The following is a 23,346-nucleotide window of genomic DNA, read 5'->3' on the forward strand; positions in this document are numbered from 1 at the left end:
ATTTAGTCCAAAAATTACATGTCATTTTTTGGGGTAAAAAAAAAATGTCTTCAAATTACCCCAAAATCAACTTTTTCGTTAGTTTAGGCACCCCAAATTTAATTACAATATTTTTTTTTAGTTGAAAAATAATTATTTTATCATTTTTTTTTCAATTTTTAAAGGTGCCCTCAAAGTACCCCAAAATCACCCTTTTTCCTAGTTTTTTTTGCATTTTTCGTTTAATTCGTTTGAGATTAAACGAAAAAAAAAATAATAATGGCCACAAACAGCCGTCTATACAGTCCTGCATATTAATGGGAATATTCCCAATCTGTAACAAGGTTGGTAATTACCATTCTTTAGCGGCTGATACAATATTCAAGGCAACCAAAATATTTTTAGAAAAGGGTTACACTTCTCTTGGACCCCTTTGTAGTAAGGTAAACACAATAATTAGCCATATAAGGTTTAATATGAAGGATTTTAAATAGTTAAGCACAAATATTGTGCTATCTAGGTAGAGAATAGTAAATTATATTCATCCAGATAGATTGGGCACGCTAAATTGTGGCCTATATCTCCTTCACTCTAATATATGTACATCTGCATACACTAATATCACAGCTGCCACTGTGCCGAGTTTCATGGTCTGACCTTGTAAGAATGCAAGAAAATATAGCACCATGCATGGTCAGTAACAGTTTACACAAGGACACTGTAAATGCTGTTCATGTGTTCTCCACAGGAATCAATAATCCCTATTTCAATTCATGATTATCTTGTAATTATCTTTTTGAAGAACTCTGGATCTGAAGCATTCTGGATCTGTGTTAAGGTCAGAGCCTAAGTAATTAGTTTACATCTCCCATGCAATGTTATCAAGATACAATATTACCACTGATTTTTGGCAAAGTGGAGTATGCAGAAACCCAAATTTACCTGCCCGTGACCCCGTCCAACAGTGATGCACTAAATATCAGCGAGATTGTTATTGGCGAGTGTCCATAATTGCATAGCAGATTACTGCTATTAGCCTGTGTGTATTGTCATCTTCTAACCACATGAATAGCCAGAGCACTCTATGAAAATATCTTTACAATTTGCCCACCAATATCTATGGCCAAACAGGATCTGTATGTAGTGCTTGGACTTAGCAGCAAGATCAGCCCATGTAAGGCTATGTTAAGAGCAATATTGTAAACAGACTGCATATTGATTGGAATTATATATAGAACAGAGGACCTAACTCAACTGTCATGACTTGCTTTGTCATTTGAGCTTTTTAACCTATACACAGTAGGCAGTACTTTGCACTATGATATCATAAGGTTTCAATCAGAGCGCTCCTCACTGCTGCTGCACCTGACACCTGCACCTATCAGAAACGGGGTGGGGTGGGGGGTGGTTGGTACCGCACAGAACATATATTGTTACGGCATTAATTTACAACCAACCATATTTCAATTTGTATTTAGAGATTGTGACATAACATGTTGTTGGTGGCGCTCCCAAAGCCCAAAATATAACATTTACGAAAAACAATGAGCCAAGAAGGGCTAGTTGTTGGGGCACTCTTAAATCAAATTTAATAAAATGTAATCTTTATTAGTAATTATTAAAAAGCTGCGGATCTCCTCATTTTAATAGAATAAATGGATACGGCAAAATAAATATTCAAATAATTCTGGGTAATCATGCTCCTATAAATTCTAGATTATTTATTCACATCATACAGGAGTTTTGTACCCGTGGTGATCCTGAAATCAAAATAAACCAAATCAAATGTGATCACTTATGTCTCTGCTATTATACACTTAGGGTCTCATTCAGACCCGCTCGCGAGCGCTGACCGTTCGCAAGCGGGTCGATGTTTCCCAAATGCGCATGCGCACGATGGAGATTGGGGGTCCTGGTGTAATATAGTTAAGAGCATTATGTAGGACTAACTCAGTATGAGAAGTCGGCTTTGATTAAACAATGGACATAAATTCCAAACAAAGTATTGCACCAGCATACTTTGATTAATGAATAAATTGGTTATGTTATCTTCTAAAGTATGTATATCATATTCATCTAGCCATATAAACAGATGATCTAAATGCAGGTATAAGTAATGTCAGTCTAATAGTGCCTGGGGATAATCATATCACATGTAAACGGCATTTATATAATATTCATATGATTGTACATGGGTATGCAAATCCCATATGTTTCGGTAGGGATGGTGCTAATTTATATTCCCCTAGAGCACTTACCAGACACCATACATTTTAACCAAACAATACATAGCATAATTTGTATTATTAACATGAAATACGGATGTACATTGAATAAGTCATCACATGGTCACAACACACAGAGTGGTAATAAAAAAGAAAAAAGAAAGCGAAATGTATTGCTAGTGTCCATTCCCCTAAGTCACCGGGGCAGAGACCGGGCGCCAATCAAGTCCTCATATAGGAATTGTAAGTCTGTATTCCCCTGGAACGTTTAATAGATAGCATACATTGTTGCCAAGTAATATAGTTGTACACAGTGTGTTTTGCTATATTTACAATGGATACAAGGGTGTCTCAAAATCATCACACAGTGATAGTAAAAAAGAGCCAAATAGGTTATTCAAATCTATTCCCCCAAATAACGGGGGAAAGAAAGCTGGACATAAATCAAGTCCTCATGTGTGCAATGAAACAAAGTTGACTGTCTAACACGGCACAAACCACTCTGGAGCAGAAGGCTAACCTACACCACGGAGCTGTAAAGACGCCGACTTATTCGGTTACCATCAATGCTGCTTGGTCCTGAGACAGCTATTTGCCTGTGAACTACCATGTGAGTAACTACCATCATTTACAGTGCTGCCCCCGTTACGTTTCTGTCACCGACAGGGATACAGAGATCTGGCTACTTTACTCAGGAGATAGCTATTAGTGTTCGGCCGGTACATCACACTGGAAGTTTATTTGCCACAAGCAGCTCTCTTTCTGCAATACCTTGGCCGCTGATAAAGGTGTATATACAGTCAGGTGCATAAATATTGGGACATTGACAGAATACTCATATTTTGGCCTCTATTCACCACCACAATGGCTTTGAAATGAAACAAACAAGATGTGTTTTAACTGCAGACTTTCAGATTTAATTTGAGGGTAATTACATCCAAATCAGGTGAACGGTGTAGGAATTACATCGGTTTCTATATGTGCCTCCCACTTTTTAAATCCAATAAATTTTTATTGTATTTTTTTTTCTTTTTGTACATGAAAAGTTACAACAATACAACAATAAAGCAATTGTAAACATTACACTATTGCTATTAAACAAAATTAAATACATGTGTGGTTACTATTCTGTCTATACAAGTAGCATCATGCAACTCATTCCACCGCGTGTGAAAATAACAGGAACCAAATTCACTGTCTGGAACACATAAAGAAATGACTACACATACAACTCTGCATTTAAGGTACTGGACAGCTATCAATGTACTTGGAGCTATCCAATATATGGGCAGGGAGATACCCCACTCGATCGGCCAAATGGAGAATCCAACCATCTATCCCATACCCTATAGTATTTCATATACCCCTAGCAGTGTATACATATTTTTCATGTGCGGCAACAGCTCCAACCAGAGATATCCAGGCATCGAGGCTAGGCCCAGAGGAAGCCATCCATTCTCTTGCTATACATACTTTAGCAAGCGTGCAAAGGTTATTAGTGTATCGCATAACAGGCTTGTCAATAATGTCTGCATCTATAACAGCCAGAACACATGCCGCAGGGGTAAGAATGTCCTGAGGCACACCTGTAGAGACAATAATCCTGATCACCCTCTGCCAAAACGAATTCACTATAGGACATAGCCATAACAAATGCCAGAAGGTACCATCGGAGGAGTTGCATTTGGGACATTTTGAGTCCGTTCTACCCCCAATTCTCAACAACCGGACAGGCGTCATATATACCCTATGTAGTATAAAATATTGTATCTGCTGATACCTCACAGACATAGTGGCAAGGCGAGGACTGGCAAGGGCTACGCTCCAATCATCCTCCGACAGTATCCCAATGTCGTTATCCCATTGTTGTTTTATGCATACCAAATCAGACTTATGATGCCTGTTCAGTAGGTTGTTATAAATCACGGATATCAAGCGACTAGAACTGACCGACAGTAACAGAGTGTTAATAGGAGATTCCTGTAAGGATAAAGGAACCTCAGAGAATTGGGCATTAATAGCATGCCTGAGCTGTAGATAACGAAAGAAAAAAGATTTTAAGACACCCACCTGAAATAACTGTCCCAGAGATACTACTTTCCACTGACCCCAAGCCTCTCCGACCTGGATGGCATAAAGTTCCTTGAGGCACTTAGCATGAGCCAGCGGGGTATCTGGATCTATGCCTTCTGCTTGCACTATACGTGAAGCAAGTCTCCAAATAGTAATGGCCTGCCTAACTAAAGAGATATTAACTATATGTATGTTATCACTCAGTAGTAGGCTTAATGGTGTTAATCCTGTTTTGGACTGTGCCAATACAAGGGCAGGTAGGGATTCAGTACTTTTATCATTTAACATATATGTGACAGTTGTGCAGCGTAGTAGTATAATTTAAAAAGGGGTAACGCCAGACCACCACACTCACGAGGTCTGGTCAGAGTGTCTAATTTTATCCTAACTCTCTTATTGACCCAAAGTAGTGAGGACAATAGACCATCAATCTGTTTGAAAAATTTCTGAGGAATATATACTGGAGAGTGGTTAAAAATGTATAGGATTTTAGGTTGGAGGACCATTTTGACTATATTTACTCTGCCCGTTAGAGTTAATGGCAATTTACCCCATATCGGGACGCGGGACTTGAGGTATTCAATCTGCGGTTGTACGTTCAAAGATAAATATTTATGCGGTGTATTAGAAATCCAAATTCCCAAGTATTTAAATGAGTCCACCCACTTCAGGGGAAGATCTATAATAGGGTCTTTGGGGCAGGTTCCCCTGAAAGGAAGGATACAAGATTTGTCCCAATTAATTAGTAATCCTGAGTATTTCCCAAATAAGTCTATAATTTCAAGGACTTTGGGCATAGAGATCTCATACCGCGAAATAAAGAGTAGTATGTCGTCCGCGTACAATGCAATTTTATCTACCCTAGGGCCCAACTGAAACCCGTAAATGTTTGAATGACCTCTAATCATGCAAGCCAAAGGCTCCATAGCCATAGCAAATAAAATGGATGACAGAGGGCAACCCTGTCTTGTTGCCCAATAAAGTGGAAATGCCATAGAAGTGAAGCCGTTTACCGACACCCTTGCTACAGGGTCCATATATAAAAGTTTTACCCACTTAATATAGCCTGGGCCAATACCAAAGCGTTCCATAGTTTCCCACAAAAACAACCACTCGACCGAATCGAACGCCTTGGCTGCATCCAATGAGACAATAACAGAGGTTTGTGCATCTGCCCTTTTTAATTGTAAATGTGTAAATAAACGGCGTAGATTGACTGCCGTAGACTTACCAGGCATAAAGCCCGTCTGATCAGAATGAATCAGCTGGGTTATAACTTGATTAATCCTAGAGGCCAATACTTTCGCTAAGATTTTTACATCTGTTGGAAGGAGTGATATAGGTCTATAGGAATCGGGTCTGGTAGGATCCTTGTCTGGTTTGGGTAAGACAATTATTAATGCCTCGGACATTGATTTAGGTAATGTATTGTTTATATACATTTGATTAAAGGTCTCAAATAAATGAGGTACAAGTATTTTATTGTGTTTTTTGTACACCTCGAGGGGGATCCCATCTAAACCTGGGGCCTTACCACTGGGAAATGAGTTTAATGCCACCTCAATTTCCTCCAGTGTCAGGGGAGAGTCCAAAAAATCCCTCGCCTCTGGAGAAAGTGTCGGCAATGGAATATCAGACAGGAATTCATGCACTTCTGATTGAGTATATACTAACCAAGATTTGTATAGTTGTTGATAGAACCTTACAAATTCCTCCGCTATTTCTGGGGTGCGCACATAAGTAACGTTATCTGAACCAACTAATTCAACCACAGCATTAGATGACTTCTGTTCTAATCGAGCCAGGCTAGCCAAATACGAGCCAGGTCTATCTCCCGTTGCATATTGTACATGCGAGTTAAATAAAATCTTATATTGGGCCTTGTCCATTAAGCAATCCTTCCAAAGTTTTTGGGCATCACACCATGCTTTTTTATTTGTTTCTGATTCATCAGATATATAGGCTAATTCTAATGATTTGCAGGAAGCTTCCAGATCCAGTTCTGTTTTTTTATAACAAGACTTTAAATTAGCAACTCTCTGAATTAAAGAACCCCTTAGAAATGACTTGAATGTATCCCAAAGGACATCAACTGATACAGTACCGCTATTTAATAGAAAAAATTCTTTCCAAGCGGCCTCCAACTCTGCTCCAGTTCCCATACGTGACAGCCAGAACTGGTTAAATTTCCAGAATTGCTGACCCCGAAGACCCTCCATATCCAAACTAATTGTCAATGGGGAATGATCAGATATACCCCTAGTTTCATATAGAATCTTATGTAGCCTTGGCAATAAACCTGTTGTAACCAATGCCATATCTATCCTGGAGAACGATGAATGCATATACGAGAAGCACGAGTACTGTTTCACTTTAGGATATCTCGTTCTCCAGGCATCTACCAAGCCCATTCCCCGGACCATACTTGAAAACCCAGCACCCCTCCCCCGTATATCTGGAGCAGACCTGCTATGCCTATCTAACAATGGGTCTAGTATATTATTAAAATCACCCAGACACAGAGCAGGTGTGTCCGGGAATATGGCCATAAATTCAGCCACCTTTTTTAGAACTTCATGCGAGTATGGTGGAGGGATGTATATTGCCAACAACAGTACAGACATAGAGCTAATTTTACATTTTAGGAACACATATCTACCCCAGGCATCACACTGCACCTGTTCCATGGAGAACTGGACAGTTTTACGCACTAATATAGACACGCCCCTGGATGCAGAAGTGTGAGTAGAATGATATGTCCAGCCTATCCACGGTTTTTTCAAAGACAACAATTTCCCCCCAACTAAGTGAGTTTCCAACAAACAAATTATATCTGAAGCATACTGTTTCACCTGTCGAAACACCAATGATCTCTGGACTTTGTCATTTAAACCCCTCACGTTCCAAGTGAGAATTTTAACCTTTTGTGAATCCGTCATTTGACATGTTCTTTAAAATATTCAATCAGCTTTGGCAACATACGGAGAAGGTTGAGGTGGTACCACACATAGCAGAAGAAAACCATTACACACAAGGACCTAGTAGAAACTCCCATACCAACTAATATGGGCCTAACACGCCCCCCACCCTGTACACCAGACCCAACTTAGGCATACCTTGTACCAGAACTCCCTAACCCACACTATTAAACTAAACTAGGCAATACAATTAAAGAAATATCACCTAAATAATAACACAAAGTAAGAAACAAGAAGCAAAATATATAATGGCAATAGAACAAAGCACATGGAGGCCTCCTTGCACAGAGTTGTCCCCCGGGGAAAAACACACATCTTGAAAATTGCAGTATAGAATTGTTCGATACCAATCTAGCCGAGCCACACATATTACTCCACCATTAAAAGATTGTAAATTATGGCACAAAAAAGACGGTCAAAATGGCTAACCCACCCGGACAATATATAACACTGGATGACGGAATTAGGATCGCAAGTATATGCTGCGATTACCAGAAGACCCGTCCATATACATATTGCGTCTATACATATAAAATGGAGCATGAATCCACGAACTGTGTATATCATAACATAAATGGACAATGGGCGTGCAATGACAAATGATTAATGTAACACAAATTAACATAAAATCATTCATTAGCCAACGCTTCTCTGGCGGGTCTGCGGCGGTCCAGCCACAGCGCCGCCTCCCTCGGCATCATGAAGAATTTGGTTTCACCATCAGCCACTACACGAAGTTTAGATGGGTATATCATGGCGTAGGAAATGTTAAGGTCACGAAGACGTCTTTTAATTGGGATAAATTGGGCCCTGTCCTTTTGTATTTCCATGGCGAAATCCGGGAACACTGAGACACGAGTGCCGTTCCATTGTAAGGGACCATTAGTGCGGGCCAATCTAAGAACAGAGTCACGGTCACGATAGTGCAGGAACTTTGCAATTAGAGTACGCGGCGGCGCCCCAGGCGGCAAGGGTCTAAAGGGTACCCTGTGAGCTCTCTCAACTGTGAAATATGATGAGAAGGAAGTAGAACCAAACGTATCTGACAGCCATTTTTCCAAAATTTTTCCCGGATTGGGACCCTCCTCCTTCTCTGGTAACCCCACAAAGCGAATATTATTACGCCTTAGGCGTCCCTCCATGTCAGACATTTTCCTATGTATAGAAAGGAGCTGCAAATCCATAGAATTAACTCGGACACTTAAAGGTGATATCTTATCTTCCAGGGTAGAAGTGCGAGTTTCCACCTCGCCAACTCTCTCATGCACGCACTGCAGGTCATGGTGAATAATTGAGAGATCCGACTGCACTTTTCCAATTTTTTCTGACAGCCTAGTCTCACAGGCTGTCACTGCCTCGAGAACACGTTGCAGCGCGGCGTCTGATGGCTCAGCCGATGCTGTAGACTCTGCTGGAGATGTAGGTGGGGAGTTATCACCCCGTGCAGTAGAAGTGGATTGAGCAGGGGGTACCCTGGAGAAATTTTCCAGCTTCGCCGCAGCCGTGGAATTCTTCCCCATCATAAGAATATATTCCCAGGAGAGAGTCTGGATGTATATTACTGTATAATACAGACAATAGTGCTGTGTATGAGAATGTATAGACTGCCACTCCTTTATAGTATGTGACACATAGGAAAGTTGTAATAATAGCAGCAAATGACAGGGGATATGGTGAAGAGTGAATTAACTCAGCCTGTGTAGTGCTGTGAGGGTGTGATCAGCACTGCACAATGATAACAGCACCAAATCCATTAAGAAGGGCACGGGGGAGCCACACACACTAGCAGCCACTGCAGGGATACCTTCTATATACACTGCTGCTCCACCGGCAGCCTCCGATGTGAAGTGCCACTGAGTGAGTTAGACAGCCGCCGGGACACTGCGCTCGCAGGGAAGATGGCGCCAGCGGGACACGTGACCAGGCCCCTCCACACTCGGACACAGACTGCCGGGTATAATAGCCACCGGAGCAGCAGACAGGCAGCGCACCACATCCACTGCAGCTTCAGCCAGGGAGGCATCTTAGCGAAATCCTGGGGGAGCAAGCAGGATATGCAGTCCGGATAAGTGTGGCAGGAGTGCGCACCAAGCTGCGTGCTCTTACATGCTCCGCGTAGCCACGCCCCCCCCGCCTCCCACTTTTTAAGGGCCCAAAAGTAATGGGACTATCAACTCAAAAGCTATTTCATGGACAGGTGTGGGCTATTCCCTCGTTATTTCATTATCAATTAAGCAGGTAAAAGGTCTGGAGTTGATTCTAGGTGTGACATTTGCATTTGGAATCAGTTGCTGTCGACTCTCAATATGAGATCCAAAGAGCTGTCACTATCAGTGAAGCAAGCCATCATTAGGCTGAAAAATCAAAACAAACCCATCAGAGAGATAGCAAAAACATTTGGTGTGGCCAAATCAACTGTTTGGAACATTCTTAAAAAGAAAGAACGCATCGGAGAGCTCAGCAACACCAAAAGACCTGGTAGACCACGGAAAACAACTGTGATGGATGACAGAAGAATTATTTCCCTGGTGAAGAAAAACCCCTTCACAACAGTTGGCCAAATCAAGAACACTCTCCAGGTGGTAGGTATATATGTGTCAAAGTCAACAATCAAGAGAAGACTTCACCAGAGTGAATACAGAGGGTTCACCACAAGATGTAAACCAGCCAGATGCCAAAGGCAGCTCCCTTTACCAGTGCGTATCATCGGTGTGCTTCACAGGCCCCTTCCGGCGTGTAGTCATGCACTGTACCTGGTTCACTGCTGCCGGACTTTCACCATACATAGTTTGTGAGTCCTCCGGTAAGCCTGCCTTCAAACACTCAGAGTGATATTCCCGGGGTGCCACCCCTGCCACAGACTGCGGCTCCAGGAGGCGCATTGCTGGGCCTAAAATATGGAGTAAGTCCAGACACTAAACAACAAACTTCCCTACTGTAGCCTAAACTAGGACACAGGAAAAAAAGCCCATCTATTTTTGCATGCACAGACTGTACATCGTGGGAGTATATAGAAGTTCCTTTTTAAGGAGATTGAACTTTTTGCATTATTTTTCCTTTTTTGTCTTGGAATTTTGTTTTAATTAAAGATCGTTTTTATGGATACAACAGCATCCTTTAGACTTTGTTTTTCTGCTAATATTATCAACAAACATCTTTTGGCTTAAAAATAATATTTTTTTGGAAAACCTTATATATATTTTTTTACTGACTTAAAGAATAATATTCTTGAATTTTTTACAGGAAGATTGTGTTTCATTGAAGTGGTTGGATTTTATTTATATTGAACATTACATACGCAGCGCTGCTATATGACACTTAAATTGCTATTTAGTACTTTGCACTGTATATGAATTTTTGGATACCCATTTATGTATGATTTATTGATAATAGTTATTTAGAAATGACATATAAAGAGACACTAATATTAAAACAAATATGTTTTATTTTTACATGTTATGCTTTTAAATATAGGGCACTGTATGAATGACTTACAAAATTTTAATTTTATTTTTGATAGTTTTGATTCACTGTGGATGTAGCTTTCCTATGATTTTATATGAGCATGATAAGATATCTCTAGGTTCATACACTAAAACTGTAGACATGGGGCTATTGGTTGCAGCATGGTGGACCGTGACTGACTATTATAGTACTAGTAGTAATAAAACAGTAAAAATTAACTACCCAATTTTAATAGCAAAATCATTTACTAAAGCTACACTGAACATGTAGGGGGTAAGACAGTTGATTTGTTGTCATGCTGCATATATTAATGCTGCATAAACTGCACTTTAAGAAAAAAAAAATTTTCTGCTGTTAAGTCTTAAGGGGCCTATCCATTACCCGACTTTGTGAACAATCGGACCAAACCCAGGAGGTTTTGGTCGCATTGTTCACAAAGTCGGGCAATGGATAGCCGGCAAGGACCAGCGATGCGCATGCACACTGGGTCCTTGCCGTCCCCGACTGTCTACTGAACATGCCTGTCAACCTGACGACACTCGTCAAGTTTGGCATGTTCAGGGATAGGAGGTCGGGCTCCTCACTGAATGACGTTCAGTGAACGCCGTTCAGTGGGGGCACCGCACTTCAGCGACCTGAAAGCTGGCCGTTCAGACTTTCATGTCTTATAGTGGATACCCCCTTTTAGGGCCTTATGCAGAATTATATGCTACTGTATACCGATTTTATTTTTGCAAATGGAGCTTTTTTTTGCCACTGCGCATGTGCCTGAGTTACACTGTGCAAGATACATTACAATAGTTACATGCTGAGAGTATTTATTCACAGTGTGAGTGACAGGCAGCGAGTGTTTGGGGGAGACAACGGGGAGAGTTGGCTAAAAGCGCAGACGTGTCTCGACAATTTCTGGGGCGTATTACATACTTATCTAATCTATTCTTGTATGAAAATACCATGTAAAATATACCATATTGCAAACTAAGTATGTAGTTGTAAAAAACCCCCCAAAGTAACCAACACTTAAAGTCATCCCAGCGGTAACACATTAGATAACGGAACCTTTTTTTTGCCTTTACTAGACCTAATGCAGTTCTCACTGAGTTTCAGACACTGATTGGTATGTGTGGGGGTCCCCTATAATATGTACAGTGCATTAAAGTGGTCTATATAGACAGGATCACCACCAATTATACATGTTATATTATATTGCATTACTAGGACTATGGTGTATTAAATACAGGGAATAATCTGGTAGATTATACTACATGACCTATCCGTATGTACTATATGTGGAGGGTTAGGCTGCGGGAGGGGAGGTTAGGGATGGGCGCTAAAGGGAGGGTTAGGGGTCAGGCAAACTCATCAACTACAAAGGAAAATGAAACAAAAAGAAGAAAGGCGCCTACATTCAGAAATCTTTATCAATCAAATCGCTGCTCTCTCAAAATAAGGAAATAGCCAACCCTGTAACCATATAGAAAGAATTCAGAAAAGTGGAGAACGCGCTGATAGATTGAAAGGTATAAATATTTATTCAAATAAAATGTTTTATACATATAAATAATAAAACAAAATAAGTAAAACACCATTCGCAAAAACTAGAACACTGATTCCACTTAATAAGACAAAGATAATATACAGTACCTTGCAAAAGTATTCACACCCTTGGTTTTTCACCTTTTTTGTTACATTATAACCTGTAATTTATTAATTTTTTAATCTGAATTTTATGTGATGGATCTGCACAAAATAGTCTAATTTGGTGAAGTGAAATTTGAAAAATATATATTAAATAGAATCTTTATAAATAAAATTCTGAAAATTGGCATGTGCATATGTAATCACCCCCTTTGCTATGAAGCCCCTCAAAAGTTCTGGTGCAACCAATTACCTTCAGAAGTCACATAATTAGTGACATGAAGTCCACCTGTGTGAAATCTAAGTGTCACATGATCTGTCAGTATAAAGAAACACACCTTTTCTGAAAGGCCCCAGAGGCTGCAACACCACTAAGCAAGAGGCATCACACCATGAAGACCAAGGAGCTCTCCAAACAAGTCAGGGACAAAGTTGTTGAGAAGTACAATTCTTGGTTGGGTTATAAAAAAATATCCAAATCTTTTATGATCCCCTGGAGCACCATCAAATCCATCATCATCAAATGGAAAGAACATGGTACCACAACAAACCTGCCAAGAGAGGGCCGCCCACCAAAACTCACAGACCAGGCAAGGAGGGCATTAATCAGAGAGGCAGCACAGAGACCAAAGGTAACCCTGAAGGAGCTGCAGAGTTCCACAGCAGAGACTGGTATATCTGTGCATGTGACCACAATAAGCCATACACTCCATAGAGCTGGGCTTTATGGAAGAATGGCCAGAAAAAAGCCATTAGTGATAATAAGAAGACACGATTTGAGTTTGTCAAAAGGCATGTGGGCGGCTCCCCAAATGTATGGAGGAAGGTGTTCTGGTCAGATAAGACTAAAATTTACTTTTCAGCCACCAAGGAAAACGCTATGTTTGGCGCAAACCCAACACATCCCATCACCCCAAGAACACCATCCCACAGTGAAACATGGTGCTGGCAGCATCATGCTGTGGGGATGTTTTTCAGCAGCAGGGACTGGGAAACTGATTCGAGTCGAGGCAAAGATGGATGGAGCTAAATACAAGGATATTCTTGAGCAAAACCTGTTGCAGTCTGCCTGTGATTTGAGACTGGGACGGAGGTTCACCTTCCAGCAGGACAATGACCCGAAGCATACTGCTAAAGCAACACTTGAGTGGTTTAAGGGGAAACATTTAAATGTGTTGGAATGGCCTAGTCCACGCCCAGATCTCAATCCAATTGAGAATCTGTGGTCAGACTTGAAGATTGCTGTTCACAAGCGGAAACCATCCAACATGAAGGAGCTGGAGCAGATTTTTGCCTTGAGGTATGGGCAAAAATCCCAGGGGCAAGTTGTGGCAAGCTCATAGAGACTTATCCAAAGCGACTTGCAGCTGTAATTGCCGCAAAAGGTGGCTCGGCAAAGTACTGACTTTAGGGGGGTGAAATGTTATGCACGCTGAAGTTTTCTGTTATGTTGTCCTAAATGTTTGATTCACAATATTAAAAAAAACAAAACACAACTTCACAGTTGTAGGCATGTTATTTTAATGAAATGACGCACACCTTCAAACAATCCATTTTAATTCCAGGTTGTGACTCAACAAAACATGAAAAATGCAAAGAAGTGTGAATACTTTTGCAAGGTACTTTATGTGTATCCATCAATACTGTTTGTTACTATTTGTAACTGTTTCCAGGTTGTAAAACAAGTAACAGTTCCTTTTTGTTAAATGAAGAATGTTATTCACAGGCTGCTCTGTGGACCAAGATATTTTAATCACTGAAAAAAAAGGCATGGAGTCCCAGCATTAGCCCTTTGTTGATATCAACTTGTTGGTTTATAAAATTAGTATAGTCACATTTAAAGTGGGCTAAGAGTGCACTCACCACTTCAAGGTTCTGCTGTGAAAAGACCCTGGTTTGCAGTCAGGTCACACATACTTGAGAACCAATATTGGGGTAATCTGTGGTTCCTGCACTGGTTGATAGTGATTCATGCAAAAAACTTTGTTTTTAATCCAATATTGTACAAGCCTTGATAAGAGCAATGAGTCATCTGTGCTCCTGCATAGTGGCAATATCTGTCAGCGACCCCCACTGTTTTTAATTTTTTTGGTTGATCCTGCCGGGTCTGGATCAACTTCTGTAAATAGGCTCGTACAACAGATGGCTTTATTCAGCAGTCCTCGGGACTTGCTGGGTTCTGCACAGCTCCTATTATGAGGTCCGCACATCCAGTGATCATGTGTCTATTTTAAGCAGCCCCCGGGACGCAGTGTTTAAAAGTCCAAAATCGGAGACTCTCCATTAGCGGTCCTACTGCAGTAGTATATGGAATCAGATAACACATTGCTCATATCAAGTCTTGTACAATATCAGATTAAAATCAAAGGTTTTTTTTGCATGAATCACTATCAGCAGTGCAGGAACCACGTATTACCCCAATATGGGTTCTCAAGTCTGTGTCGCATGACTGCAAACTATTCACAGCAGAACCTTGAATCATACAAGTGGTGAGTGCACTCTTAGCCCACTTTAAATGTTAAAATATCTTGGTCCACAGAGCGGCCTGTGAATAACATTCTTCATTTAACAAAAAGGAACTGTTACTATTTGTAACTGTTTCTAGGTTGTAAAAAAAGTAACACATGTTATTGATAGATGCACATATATTGTCTTTGTCTTATTAAATGGAATATCTAGTTTTTGTGAATGGTATGTTACTTAAGTAGTTTATGATTATTTCTATGTATAAAACGGATTTTATTTGAATAAATATTTATACCTTTCAATCTATCAGCGCTTTCTCCACCTTTCTAAACTCATCAGCTGACCGATGGACTGGGAAGACATTGCTGGAACCGCTGGACCCATTGTACCAGGTAAGTCACTGCTAGACCACCAAGGGACAGTCTGTTGACATTGTAATCATGTTGACATTTCATAATAATACATAAGAATAAATAATAATAATAATAATAAACATAATAATAAACACAATAAATGAGCATGCCGTCATTATGACCATGTTGACATTATCAATATCCAAAAAATATACCACACCCGTCCACTGGATAGTCAGGGGTCAAGCAGTGAGGTAGTGCCCTGAATGGGGGGCTAGGCTGTTTGTAGTTTTATATTCTTGCTGAAAATGACAGCAGGTTATGTTTACACTCTGAGTTACCAGACGGAAACCAGTATATTTGGCACCCTAATTACTACACCACTGACCAAACTACAGTACCAGAGTGTAATTCTCTTTATGTTACACTATCTATGTAATGTCGATCTGCTTATGGTCGCTGTCATCTAACAGATCTCATGTATAGACCCTGTATTGAAAGTTATTTAACAGGTCTAATTAATCTCTTGGGAGATTTGAGAAAAAAAATCAATCTATCTTGTAGTGGCAGCTTCTGGTGTTGGTGGGGACAACCCGCAGTGTCTCACTACTGGTATCACTAAAATAAAGCTGCCGTATGTAAGCATAAACACACACAAATATATTTGGACCAGCATATAAAGTTTTGTTGCATTAGGTTTTTTCTCATATTCATTCAAATGACCCTATTTTTTTATTCTTTTTTTAATCAAACACTTAAAACTATCATTAACCGTGAACGCACAGGTTGTATATAATGCCAATATATATTTTAAGACCCTACAACAGTTATTCTCCCACAAGCACATCTATAATGCTAGCTAAATGCTCTTCTTTTGTGTCTGCGAGGTTGATGTGTCATATTTCTATCTTCATGTTTGTTGTGTTTTATACTAGCCTCAGGGCCTTCCTGTGTTTTCGGGAGATAATAGTTTCCTCTAAGTATCTCCTATACTGAAATACTGACCCAAGTTTTATGATGCTGGCATTTCTAGCTGTGGGCGATACTCAGTCATTTCCTTCTATGTAATGTTATCAATGCTATCCTTACTCAAGTTACTGAACATATTACATAGGTTAGCATGTGAAATACTGTTGATTGTAGCTGTCTTCCCATGTTCTTTACAAATATAGTTAAAAAAAAAAATCAATATAATACTTTTTAAATACTGGCGTACAAATATTTATGGTCCCTTGCCCCCTCCCTACCTCCTGTATATGTTTCAAGACTCATATTTAGTCCTAAATCAAGTGATGTGTTAAGAACTCATCAGTTTATTTTTGATTACTATAATCATAGGTTAAGTAAATGCAGAATTGTTGCAAGATTTAGGGGCCTATGTAGAAAGCCATTCTGCCCCATAAATAAAGGCTAAACAGCCGTTTTCTGCATTATTTAAGTAAATAATACATTTATCAATGGCAAAATCAGGAAGTATTGCAGATATCTCCCACATTTGACAAAATAATTGTGTCATACTGCAGCCCCCATACAATGTACTGGGACATTGCAGTAGTGCAATTTAGCAAGCTCTGAAAGCCAAACATTTTCAGAGCTTATCTGCGTAGGGTAACGCTATCTGAAAATATCTGTACCCGATGCAAGGCAGATGTATGCGATCACATGACTTTGGCATTTGCTGGCACAGGCTTTATCCAAAAAGAGCCCATGACCTTGTGTCTTAATACACTGCCCCAATAAAGCATTGCAATTCCCCACAATATGAGCTTTCTGTAATATATTCCTCAAACATTTAAACTAATGGTTAGACTTCTTTCATTCAACAACCTTTGACAACTTGCCACCATACTAGAGACTACTTACACATTGTAGGGATGGGCTCCTATCGAATCCCTGTCCCTGCATATGTTTTTTAAATACATCTCTGCAAACCAGAATTTATTATTGCTGCAATGAGCGGTGATAAGTAATGATAATTATTGGGTTTATAATCTGATAATTAATAAATATGCCCCAAAGTGCAGTGAAAGAGAAAACCCTTTAAAAGCCAACCATAGCTGTCACTGTTATGTGCTGCAGTCATGTCATAGATATGGCCTCATTTATCAACGAGTTTGATTATTCATGAGTGATAAAACTCGTTACATATGATAAATGGTGCTCAAGCCAATCAGCTCCCAGCTGTCATTTTTCAAACATATGACAGTTGAGAGCTGATTGGCTGGAGCACCATTATCATACACAATAGGTTTTATCACTCATTGTTAATGATAGAACTCGTTGATAAATGAGGCCCTCAGTGACTTTTTTTGTTCAACTTATATTGAACCACATGGCCCCATTTTGGATATTTTGTATGAGCTCTACATTCCTTGAAATACCTTTTCTAGTTGAAGCTTCTTTTCTCTAAAGAGGGTCGAGAATGGAGTGAGAAGAGAGAAAGTGAGATAGATGCGGTCATACACGTAGCTTGGTGGAGGACAGAAGTCGGGAGGTAGTTGGAGAGACAAAGTTGAAAGATTTTTTTTAGGATGGTGACAAAAGTGCCTGTTTCAAGAATGATGGGAATATATCAGTAGAGGGAGACACATTGAATAAATGAGCTAGAAGCAGGCAAACGTGGGGGGAGGAGAAAAAACAGAGCTACTGGGAGGGAATAGGGTCCAGGTGATTTTAGGGGTAGGGGTAGATAAATGCAGAGATTTTATCCTCTGCAATTGGAGAGAATGCACAGAAGGTGGTTAGTGTAGGAGAAGGTCGGTGGGTGTGCGGGCATGGTTAGAAGAAATTAGTTGACTAGTGTTGGAAAAGTCATGGCGGTGAGGGATGAAGGAGGAAGTTGTGCATTTGGGCAGAGAAGCAAGTAAAAACTGGCATACAGGTAGGGCTGCCGACAGCCGCGCCGGTCCCAGGTGACGGGGTGTGGCCTAATTGAGGGAGGCATGGCCACGCCCCCTTAGAAAAAAAAATGGAAAAAAATATTATTGCAGCACCACTGCGTGCTGGGGAGGGGCACAGCCAATGGGGGCGCGATCAGCGTGATCACTCCCCCCCGTAGGCATAGTAGACTGCTCCCAGTATAGGCCAGCACACAGCAGCCTCTCGGCGCCCCTGCATACAGGCATCAGGGGTTAGAAGACCGGGTTGATATTAGAGAACAATTTTTCACATGGACTCATAACCACAAACTATCCAGTTAAATAAACAGCAATAAGCATCAATATTTGGTGTCTTATGACCTGATTCAGCAAGGATCGCTATTCTGCTTATACGCATGCAATGCAGTTGCTAATATCAGCGGGGATATGCAAATGTTTGCATTCGCAATACGATCTCAGTCTAATATAAGGACTCCCACTTCCCCTTACTCACATCGGTATACTTGGGCAACATAGCAAAATAATCGGTAACATCGAGTAACATCGGACCCATACGCACAGTTAACGCAGGTCAGACCTCATTGCTAACTTCAGGTCACGCTATGAGGCCTCAGGCAGCGTATGGCATTGCAGTGGCTAATTTATGCACATCCCTGCAACACACTGGCATGCCTGCGTTCGCCCGACCACCTCCCCATCACCACCCACAAGCGGCACTTCATAGCGTTCCCGCTAGGCTGTTTCAGTGGGATGCCGCGCCTTGCCTGAACTATTTCTAAAGGGCAGAAAGCACCCTGTCCTCTGGTGCGTCACCCCGCTGAAACAGCCTGCGGGTTCTGTCCCCTCCTGTGGGCTGCAGTTTCCCGCGGGTGGGGAAAATGGCGGAGTAGCGGTCACCGCAGATGAATGGATGCCGGGTGCATGCGCCCGGCATCCATTCACAGTGACCTGCAGCGCTTGAGGGCTGCCCGGCATATATGTAAGCGCTGGGCACGCCCCCAAGAGTGACGAAAAGGAGATATAATAAAGACACGCCCCTTTCCTTGGTCACGTCCCCTTTTTGGGCAGAAGTGCCCTTTCCTGTCAATCAATGTGTTCTGGGTCTATGTAGCCTCTGCAAACGCATTTCCCATCGCAATTGCTAGTTCGCGCACTGCAATGCAAGCGCAATGCGAATTATTCGACCGATTGCGTGCGTCTTTACTACTGCGATCCTTGCTCAATCAGGCCCTAAGTCTATTCCACAGCGAAGGTCTTATACTAGTCAATGCTAACAAAGGCCCTGTATTCCAGGTATGACTATTTTGAGTGAAAAAAGTATAATTTATTTACAATGGATATCACGTAACTACATAGGCTAAATCAATGTAAACATCTCCCCTATATTGCTGGCTGCAAATGAAAGTGTAATTTAGATTAAATCACTTTTGCACAGTATGGGACATGTTGCTCATACTGAAACTCAGCAACTACTCACAGATAAGGAAGGCTATGGAGTACCACCAGGCTTACTTACAATGGTAAGGGTTAACCGGCCACACACACACAAAAGGAAACATTTGTACACTGACACATAGTCACAGAAATGGAAAACATATTTGTACACTGATAAACAGATGGTGGTGTAAGTGTGAGTACTGTGTACTCACTGACTTTTGAATACAAATTGTTGCAAATACATTCAAAAGCAACTACAAAAGCACACATATAAAAACACAAAATGTAATAATTATTATAGCCATTATAAAAATAATAACCCACAATATTCTAGAATACCACATCATGAATTGCAGAAATAGACACAATGTGCTGCTAGTTTTTGGAGCTGACTCAGGTGTGGCGTTCAGACGAGTACATGGTATTCAGCATGGAGGTGCTGGCATCAAGGCCGATGCAAACCACTGGTGTGCCCTAGGTGGAACCTCCCCAGCACTCTGAAGTGACACCCACCTGTCGCACACTGGATCCCGGGGCCCCATTACCAGGTCAGGCAGTGTACCCTTATGTCCTTCAAGGCCCCCACAGTGCTGTTCCACAGCACACATAACTTACTTGCATGTGGCTGGCCTTCTCTCCTGGCTGTTCCTAAGACCATCTTGGTCTGATGTTACCTGGGTGTCCAGCCAGCCAGTAAGAGTACAGCAAATGGGACCAATCACTAGTCATGGTACCCTATTTATTGCAGGAAGTCTTGGCAGCACATTGCCAGTACAACAACTCTCACAGAGGCTAGGTCCTTGGCTCCAGGTTCCTGCTTTGCATCTGCACATCAGTTCCTGCATCAGTGCTCCGACACTGGAGATCCTGTTAAGCTACATCAGTGTTCCTACAAAGGAGATCCTGCTAACCTGCATCTGTGTCTACTTGAGATCCTGATAACCCACATCAGTGTTTCTACACTGGAAATCCTGCTAACCTGCATCAGCATTCATACACTATATATCCTAAAAACCTGCATCGGTGTTCCTACACTGTATATTATGGAAACCTGCACCAGTGTACCTACACTGGATATTATGAAAACCTGCATCAGTGTTATTACACTGCATATACTGAAAACCAGCACCTGTCTTTGAGTGCCTACAAAAGGGCAATCCAGTAAACCTGCATTCTTCTCTAGTGCCTACACCTTGTCCAATTTCCTCTGAGCAGCTATACTGCTCATCCTATCTGCAATCCAGCCGTGGTGTTCTCTGTATTGCAGCAGCTCGACTCCTCGTCCTCTACTGCTCCGCATGAGGAACAGCAATAATAAGCCATCAAGCATTACCAACATACCAGTATGCTCAGCTTGCCCAAGACACCATCGGATTTGTGTCCCAACCCCACTTCTGCTCCTCAAATTGGGAATGTGGTGCTTGAGAATTTCAGAAGAGTAGTGTCTTCTGTCATTCTACGTAGTATAGGTATATGTGATAACACATATACCTATATTTGTCCGAGGTGGAACGGGTCACTAATTTTTTTGTTTTGCCAAGACCCATTGGATGCTACATGGAGAAGAGGACCAAATCTACGCCAGGAGGTAGGTGGGTGAAGGTTTTTATTTTACATGTAACCCATTGGAATTCTACATGGACAAGGGGACCGAACAACTGGCAGCAAATAAGTATGTGTGAGTGTGGTAGGTAGGTGTATAATAAAATTGTACAATCTACAATGTGTGTGTCTTGTGGTTTTTTAACAATTTTCTTACAGTGGAAATACGGGTGCGGCCACCTGCTGGCACTTGTAGTTTCACAAGTGCCAAAGGGCAGGCATGTTGGCACCACTGTAAAAAACCAATAGTTTTACTCGATTTTCACCACTATTACACCTGCACCCACCACTCCAGGGGTGCGGGGAAGAGACCAAGGCTTCAGCTTAAGCCTGGGGTGTTCAGGAGAGGGGGAACCCCTTTATTGGGGAAGTCCCCACCTCCTCTGAGATCTCCGGCTTGGGCTGATAATGCTTTGGCTGGGAATACCCGGTGAAAAGGTCCCCTGGCTGTGGCATTACACCCCGGCTGGATTTAAGCCGAGTGATGGGTTTAAAAATAGGGGGATCCCTACAGAATTTTTCCCCCCTATTATTAAAACCAGGACATGCTCAGCAACCCAGTGCTGGTTCCTAAAATAAGGGGGAACCCTACACGTTTTTCCCCTGTATTTTAGGGAACCAGGACTGGCTGAGACTCTCGGGGCTGGTTATGCTTTTTTTGGGGGATGTCCTACGTAATTTTTTTTTTTTTTTAATAATAACCTTTTATTCACAGGAATAACACACAAGTAGTCTTCACATATCTCACTGATATGTGCAGGCTGCTTGTTCAGGAGTGTTTGGTTGAGCTCAGACATCGGAAACTCGGGGGAGCAATCTCGATCTGATACACCATCGGAAAACACGACCTCGGCTAAACACGATTCTTATTAAATTTGAGTGTTTCAGAATCCTAAAATCACCCGAGTTTCAGCGATGCAAATCGAGTTTCTAATCGGCAAATCTTGATCAGAGCCTTGAGAGGGTGGATTAGTATTTAGACAAACTTTACATTCAATTCCACAACGCGGACAGATGCTTGGCTGCAAAACATTGGTAGCATCCAGACTCTCTTACTAACGCCAGCTCGTCAATAATATTTGGTAATCATGGAGAAATGCATACTTCAATGACAAGTCCAACAAATACAAGTACAACAAATACACCCAAGTCTGGTGTGGTTGGTTCATGTACAACAGCCATCCCCATGAAGAGATTTGTCTCTAGATTTTTCACAATTTCTACTGTAGTTATTTCTCAACAACTAGTAGGTGACCATTAGCATGAGCTAACCTTACATGGTTATTGTATGTGAGTGCTCTGCACCCCACAATGCAGACTCGTGGGGTCCTGGCCTCACCCTGAATTCCCTTCTTTTCTTATCTTTCAATACATCATTTACTATTCGCAGTGTACGGGTCTCCTATTTCATACAAAATGTTATTACAATGTGTTCGAAACACAAATATGTAATAAATATGGATTTTGACAATGATCTTGCACATGTCTAGGAGAACAATTTTGTGGATTGCCTTAATAATTAGGTGCAGATACTGTTTACAGATAGAATACTAGATACTTTGTGACATTATTAAAGTTCGGTAAAGAGCTTCAGAATTTTTGAACAAATCCAAGGCCTGATGCAAAGTTCAATAGAAATTGGGTGTATGTGTTATCTCATTAGGCCCATGGTATAAAATGTGTATAATCGCACTTATGCAGAGGTATACGCATCTGGCAGTGCGCCCGTCCCTAATTCGTACGCTTATACCCCTTTCACAATGCATTGCCGGGTTGCACCTGGGAATTTGTACACAGGTCCATCCCTGGTGCGGCCCGGCTGAGACCCCTTTCAGACTGGCGGCCGACCAAGCTTATTGCCGGGTCGATGATGTCACCGCTATCACATGCAGAGTTGGCGCTTGGAGATAAGATCATCCCCAAGCGTTGGCTCTTTATATGCTGTGAACAGGTCCCTGGTCGCATCGTCACGAGTTACCCATTCACACAGCACTGCGAGCTGGGGTCAACCCTGCTCATTGCCAGAGTTGAAGTGCTTGGTTGCTTGACCCAGGTTATTTCAAATGGGCCCTTTTACACCGAGCAATAACCCGGGTTGCTGCGCGTTTACGTGAAAAAACCTGGGTTATTGATGGCAGTGCAATAGGGTTTTAGTTTGCTATTCGTCATCAACATCAGTGCACACTTTCACCAGCCTATTCTTGGTGCAAGAGATAGGTCGGATAGCAGATGTATTTATGCTTATGTTAAG

General features: G+C 41.5%; 1 protein-coding gene across 2 annotated transcripts in view; it reads right to left on the reverse strand.

Moving 5' to 3' along the window:
* ACOXL (acyl-CoA oxidase like) overlaps nucleotides 1-23,346 on the reverse strand; it is a 549,975-nt gene that overhangs the window by 31,145 nt on the left and 495,484 nt on the right. The window lies entirely within an intron of this gene.

The sequence above is a fragment of the Taudactylus pleione genome, unplaced genomic scaffold, assembly GCF_031769625.1.
Source record: "Taudactylus pleione unplaced genomic scaffold, aTauple2 ptg000201l, whole genome shotgun sequence".
In the NCBI taxonomy this organism is placed as follows: domain Eukaryota; kingdom Metazoa; phylum Chordata; class Amphibia; order Anura; family Myobatrachidae; genus Taudactylus; species Taudactylus pleione.